The sequence below is a fragment of the Arachis hypogaea genome, chromosome 2 (assembly GCF_003086295.3).
Source record: "Arachis hypogaea cultivar Tifrunner chromosome 2, arahy.Tifrunner.gnm2.J5K5, whole genome shotgun sequence".
Lineage (NCBI taxonomy): Eukaryota > Viridiplantae > Streptophyta > Magnoliopsida > Fabales > Fabaceae > Arachis > Arachis hypogaea.
The window spans coordinates 64,537,122-64,543,247 of record NC_092037.1 but is presented as its reverse complement, the minus strand read 5'-3'; the positions used below and the strand labels follow the sequence as shown (position 1 = coordinate 64,543,247).

Sequence of the window (6,126 nt, the reverse complement as noted above, 5' to 3'; positions counted from 1 at the left end):
AACACACGTTCAGGGCAGCTCCTCATCACAGCTGTCTAAGGAAGCTTCGAGGAAGGTGGGCTCTGCCCTTGCGGGGCCCACCCCTGACACAGTATATATGGGGGTCCAGCCCTACCCCAAGGTACGCCACACATTCCACCTAACCTATTTCTTGCCTGCACACTAACTGACTAGAACGTTGGAGTGTCTTTGCAGGTGACACCCCCACCTTTTACAACGAGAGTTCGGCTACCCGGCAGATCCGATCCCAGCATAATCGCTCCGGACGAGGCGTTCCCGCCACCTCAAATCTCCACCCGAACCGTCTGGTAACCAACAAACCGAACAACCAGTGTTTCAAAAACTCTAATGGATTGAAGTTCATTATAAAAAAGTTATTATCAAAACAGATTTATTTTATTTTAGAAGCATGTATAATTATGTATAACAAATTATATAGAACTTTATATTTTTATTTATGCTGCAATTAAAATTAATGATTCTATGAACAATCATCATTTACGGTTAATTGTCATTATATTATTAGAAACAATTACTAAAAATATTTATGATGTTCACGAACATTAATAAAAATATTTATAATAAATTAAAAAAATTAATGTTGTATCTATAAAAAATAAATTTCATATAATAAAAATATCTAAATTATAATTTTTTGTTAATTTTTTAACAAAATTTTTAAATTATCCCATTCTTAACCTCAACTTACTTTTCCAATTTTTCATAACCTAACATGCACCTTTAAAATTCTTGTCCTTTAAAACCCTTGAAAAATCAGTATGGTTAATTTTATTATTAATTGACGCTGCAATCTTCTATTGTCTTACTAATTTTTTATAGGTACTTTTGTTAAAATTAATATAATAAAATTTCTATTACTCTTCTATCTAAAATAACTATCCATCTTAAAATTTATTCTATTCTAAATATTTTTTTTATTAATAACAATAATGCTATTTGTTTATTTATTTATTTATTTATTATTAACTCTATTAGAAAGGAGAAACTAAGTAAAATACTTATAATTAATAATATTTTTATTGGTATTGAAATTATTTTAGAAATTAAGAATCTGTTTTTAGAAATATGTATAATAAACAAATGTATTCTAATTTATTTTTAAAAATATTAGAAGATAGATTGTAATTTTGTCATAATACTAAACAAACAATTTTTTGTAATATTCAAATACAAATTTAATATCGACTTTTTTATTTGTTCCAGTGGAACAAAATAAACATGTCGAGTCAAGAGCACTCTCATTTTTATATACTGAAAAAAATAGTAAATAGAAGAATTCACAGTTAATTTAATTATGTCTTTTCGATTGAATTATTTGACCTCACTCGTTATCAATAGAATCAGGGATACTTCCAACAAAAAATATATTGACGAGTTAGTGTTGGGCTAGCTGAAAATCAATGTTTACCAGAAGTTTAGTCTAAAATTCTCGAAAAATGAGCTTTTTATGATTTTTTAGTTGGGTTATTAAATTTTTTATTCAATATTTTTTATTTCATTTCTTTTAATTAATACCATACTAATTCATTTAATTCAAATATATCCGCATCTCGAAAGTCTATTTTATTTGAGTGGTGTAATGTATTCTATGCATAATAAATACAAAATACTCTGTCAATCATCCAAATAGAAAAATTATTACCTTATTCTTGTTAAGAGGATGAAAAAAATATTAAAAAAAGGAAAAGTATATAGAACTAAAAAATTACCAGCCAAAAACTAAACAAAATCACATTAATTTATATTAATAATTAATTTTAAATTTTTAAATTCAAAATTTAAAAAATTTAAAATTAATTAAGTAAACCTAATTAAAACCTATAAAAATCTTCCTCTTCTCTCTCACATTAACCTACCCACCCCCAACAATTACACACACCTCTCTCTCTCCAATGCTGCTGAAAGCGCCGGCGATTTCCATACTCTCCGCAACACCCTCAACAAGCGCATCCAAGACAACTGCTTCAATACGAAATCCACCTTCGATCCCTGGAGGAGAGATAGATGCCAAGGTCAACGCTGACAAGTTTGGCGGCAGCAAAGAGGTCAGCGAAGACGTCCCAAGTGTGTGGCGATTCTTAAAGTAGAAGAGGTGAAGAAGAAGGAGGAGAACAGATGTTGTGCCGTTTTGTGTCTCCCATCGCCTTCGCCGTCCTCGTGCACCAACTGTTCGGACAATTGCAAATGTGTGGTTGTATACTCATCAAAATGCGAGGGCAAATATGACAAATGCAAGAAATGTGAAAGCCGTAAATGCAAATACAGGTGTGTGTTGGTATGTTCAAAGTGTCAAAGTGCAAAGTGTGATGGGAATATGTGTCTTGTTATATGCTTCAAGTGCAAAAGCCCTACATGTGATGGCCAATGTTGTAAGCCTCTTCCACAACAACCATGCTGTCAGGGGAAGAAGAGGGACATGTGGCTCAGCTGCCATTGGATCTGGAAGGCGTTTGGGAAGGACAATATGGGAAGTGGCGGAGCCATTGAATAACAACAACATGGGAGTAATAGTCCATCTTCAAAAACATTCATTTAATATGAAAAAAAAAACATCCTAATACTTAACAAAAGAAACATCCAATTATATTTTAGTAAAAATAATTAAATATTTATAAAATTTTTAAAAAAATATGAAATTCTTAAAGAAATAGAGACATTCACATTTGCAATAAAAAAATTCGAAAAATATATAAAAGAACATCTATTTAGTATGAAAAAGAAACATTCTGATATTTAGCAGAAGAAACATCCATATATATTAATTCGTAGAAATTTTGGATTCACCCAAAAGTATTTGGCTGATTTTTGACTAATACCCTTTTGATTTCCTAGCATTGCTCTAAAAAAAATAAAGAATGATCAATATTATCTAATTCCCCTAAACCAATTTTTAAAATGTGAATTTTCTATTTTTAAGAATATATACATCATCTTAAGATTGTATGTTTTGAATGAATGTTAATCATTATATTTTAAGATGATTTATTCTTTGAAATGCTCTCAAGAAATACATATAAATTGTCTTAGGATAATGAATCGTCCTAAGATGTGATGATTTACACATTTTATACTTAAAATATATTGAAAAAGAATGATTTATATGCAAAAACTAACTCTCACTAACTTAGAACGATTTATGTGCAACTTCTAAATGCACAATAGAATATGACGATTTACAAGCAACACAATTCATAACCATTAAATTTTTTACTTTATAAGGAATTATATATTTTGTTAGATAAATTAAATTTTTGAAGTTAAATAATTTCATAATCTAATATTAATTCTTTTATAATAAAATTTAAAAATTTAATTTTTGTTATTTAAATAAAATTTAAGATAAATAAAAATAAAAATAAAAATTTATACATAAATTGTGTTAAATTAACTATAAATCCTATTTAAAAGTACGTTATACAACTATCAAAAATTCTTTTTAAGTGTATGATAAATATCTCTCTAAATATTTGGAGTGGCCTTCTAACTATAAGAGAGAGAAATTATGACGTCTTATTGTGTAATTGAAAATTGCACATAAAACGTTCTAGCTTATTGAAAATTAGCTTTTGCACATAAATAATTTAAAAGTTTAAAGGATGATTTATATATATTTTTTAAGAGTATTTCAAAACATAAATCGTCTTAGAATATAATAATTAACATATAATTTAAAATATACTACCTTAAACAATTTATATATTATTAGAAATATGGAATTCATGTTTTAAAAATTAGTTTAAGGAATTCAGATAATATTGGTCATTTTTTATTTTATTTAAATAAAAAACCAATTTTTTTGCTTAGTAATTTTTTTTTCCGTAGCTTAGCTTCTTATTACATCTAGAAATTGATGATATCGAATGTTGTTATATAACTTAAAATATGAAAAATATTAGTATATATTTTTATAAAATAATTAAAATGTTTCTAATAAATTATCGCCTAATCTTATATCAATATCAATATATATTACAATAACTTTAGGCTAGTTTCTTCATCCCCATAACCCTAGTTCGATTACCCCTATTTAACGAATAAATAAACACTTAAATTAGTCTTTAAAAAAATTATTTTTAATAAATTTTTATTTTTTAAACATTTTTAAAAATTCTTTTGTCGAACAAATTTGTCCATCCATTAATTTGAAAAGAATAATTTATCTTATAATAGTATTTTTATAATTTAATTATTTTATATTAAAATTTATTAGGTACTTATTTATCTATCATGCATATTAAAATTGATTGAAAATAATAGAGAGAGTAATTTGTCTGAAAAGAATAATCCTCAAAACTTTTAGAAAATAAAAATTTATTAAAAATTAAAATATCCAATTTAAGAACTAATTTAAGTATTTAAAAAAAAATCAACAGAGGTGGTGTATGGGTATTTTGCAGCCTACATTTAGTAAGAAGCAACGACATATCTATTGATGACATCTCAAACTTTGGTGACTTCAATATACCAAACAATGATGGTATAGACATTGAACTGTTGAAGAGTGAAGACTCAACAAACACAGTAATCACACGGTGCCACATTGACACGGGACGATGCAATTTCTCCAAAGTCATCAACAGGCCCTCTTCACAACATTACAGCCACAAACTGTTGGACTAGGACCAAGACATCTCCTATGTATACAAGTCTTTTTATTTATGGTATAAATCTAATAAAACAGACGCGCATTATTCTCACATTCAAGAGTAAATATATGCACGTTATTCAATTACTTTTATTTTCAAAGCATGCTACTCACGATACATTATGAACAACTCTTCTTCTTCTTCCTCCATGAAAATGAGTTTTTGCTAAATTTGTTCGATCTCTTTCGTGCGTTCTCTCTTTGCCTTTTCATTCGTTGTTTTACCTACGTTTATCACTAGTATTCTTGCTTCGTTTTTTTTTCGATTTTCATGGTTTTTGAAATCAAGCTTTGAAATTGTTTTGAAGATAATGGAATTTCAGAAATACACCCAAACGATTACAGAAATACACCCAAACGGTTACAGAAATACACCCAAAGAATTAGAAAAATACACTCAAAAAATTTAAGAAATACATCCAAAATTCGTTGAAGTACACCTTATGCATAATTCAGAACTCTTTCTCTTCTCCTCCTCATCTTCTGCTGCTTCTTCTTCTTTATTTTCTTATTTCATATTCTCATAATTTTTTTGGGAGAAAAAAATCAAACAAAGAAGAAAAAAATACATAATGTTGCAAAATCAAAAGAAGAACGAGGAGAAACATGACGATAAAGATGAAACACTTCAAAAACGATTTCAGAGCTTGATGTCAAAAAACAATGGAAATCGAGAATAACGAAGAAAGAAAACAGAGAGAAAAGCACGTAAATGAAGAAAGAGAAAGAGAAGGCAAGAAATTCAAAAAAGAAACGGAATCCTTTCAAAAATTAAAAATCTATTAGAGACGTGTTTGAGCGTATTATCAATTAGAAGATTGTAAGACTTGTATAGCAGAATCACTTGTATGTAAAGATTAATTCTAGGAGACCAAATCCTCTACAATCAAACTTGGTAGTGCTAGTTTCTTTGATTTCAACAATTTTCTCTTTCACAATATTACTATTGTGGATTCTCATAGAGGCCTTGGATTCCATATTCCTGATGGAGGTATCTTTTTATTTTTCTTTCTTTCTTCTATTAAATACATTCTCAAATTTAGTATTAAAACACTTTTTTTTTTTGGAGTTAGGATTAAGAAAATCATTTTTAGTAGAAAAATCATTTTAATAAAAATTCTTAAATACTCCATTATATATATTCCTCCGCACTCATGAACGGATTTATAGGGGGAGTGGAGGCCTTTTCCAGCTTTTTTTTAAAGAAAAATAATAATAATGAGTTATTAAGTATGATTTAATTTTAAAAAAATATTAGTATTAGTCTAGTATAAATAAAAGTAGTTAACTTAAATATTATGATTTTAATATCTAAAAAATAATAATATATTAAAAAATCTAAAAGAATATTAATCACAACTAGAAAATGGATTAATACAGACAGATTACAGACGGATTTAGTCTTTATTACAGACGGATTTTTGGTTACCGACAAAATTACCGACGGATTTGTCCCTCTG

The 6,126-nt window shown here is 27.6% G+C and overlaps 1 pseudogene; it reads left to right on the top strand.

Annotated features, from left to right (window-relative positions):
- Positions 1 to 2,243: 2,243 nt before the first annotated feature.
- Positions 2,244 to 6,126, top strand: part of LOC112726260 (uncharacterized) — a 71,132-nt pseudogene continuing 67,249 nt past the window's right edge.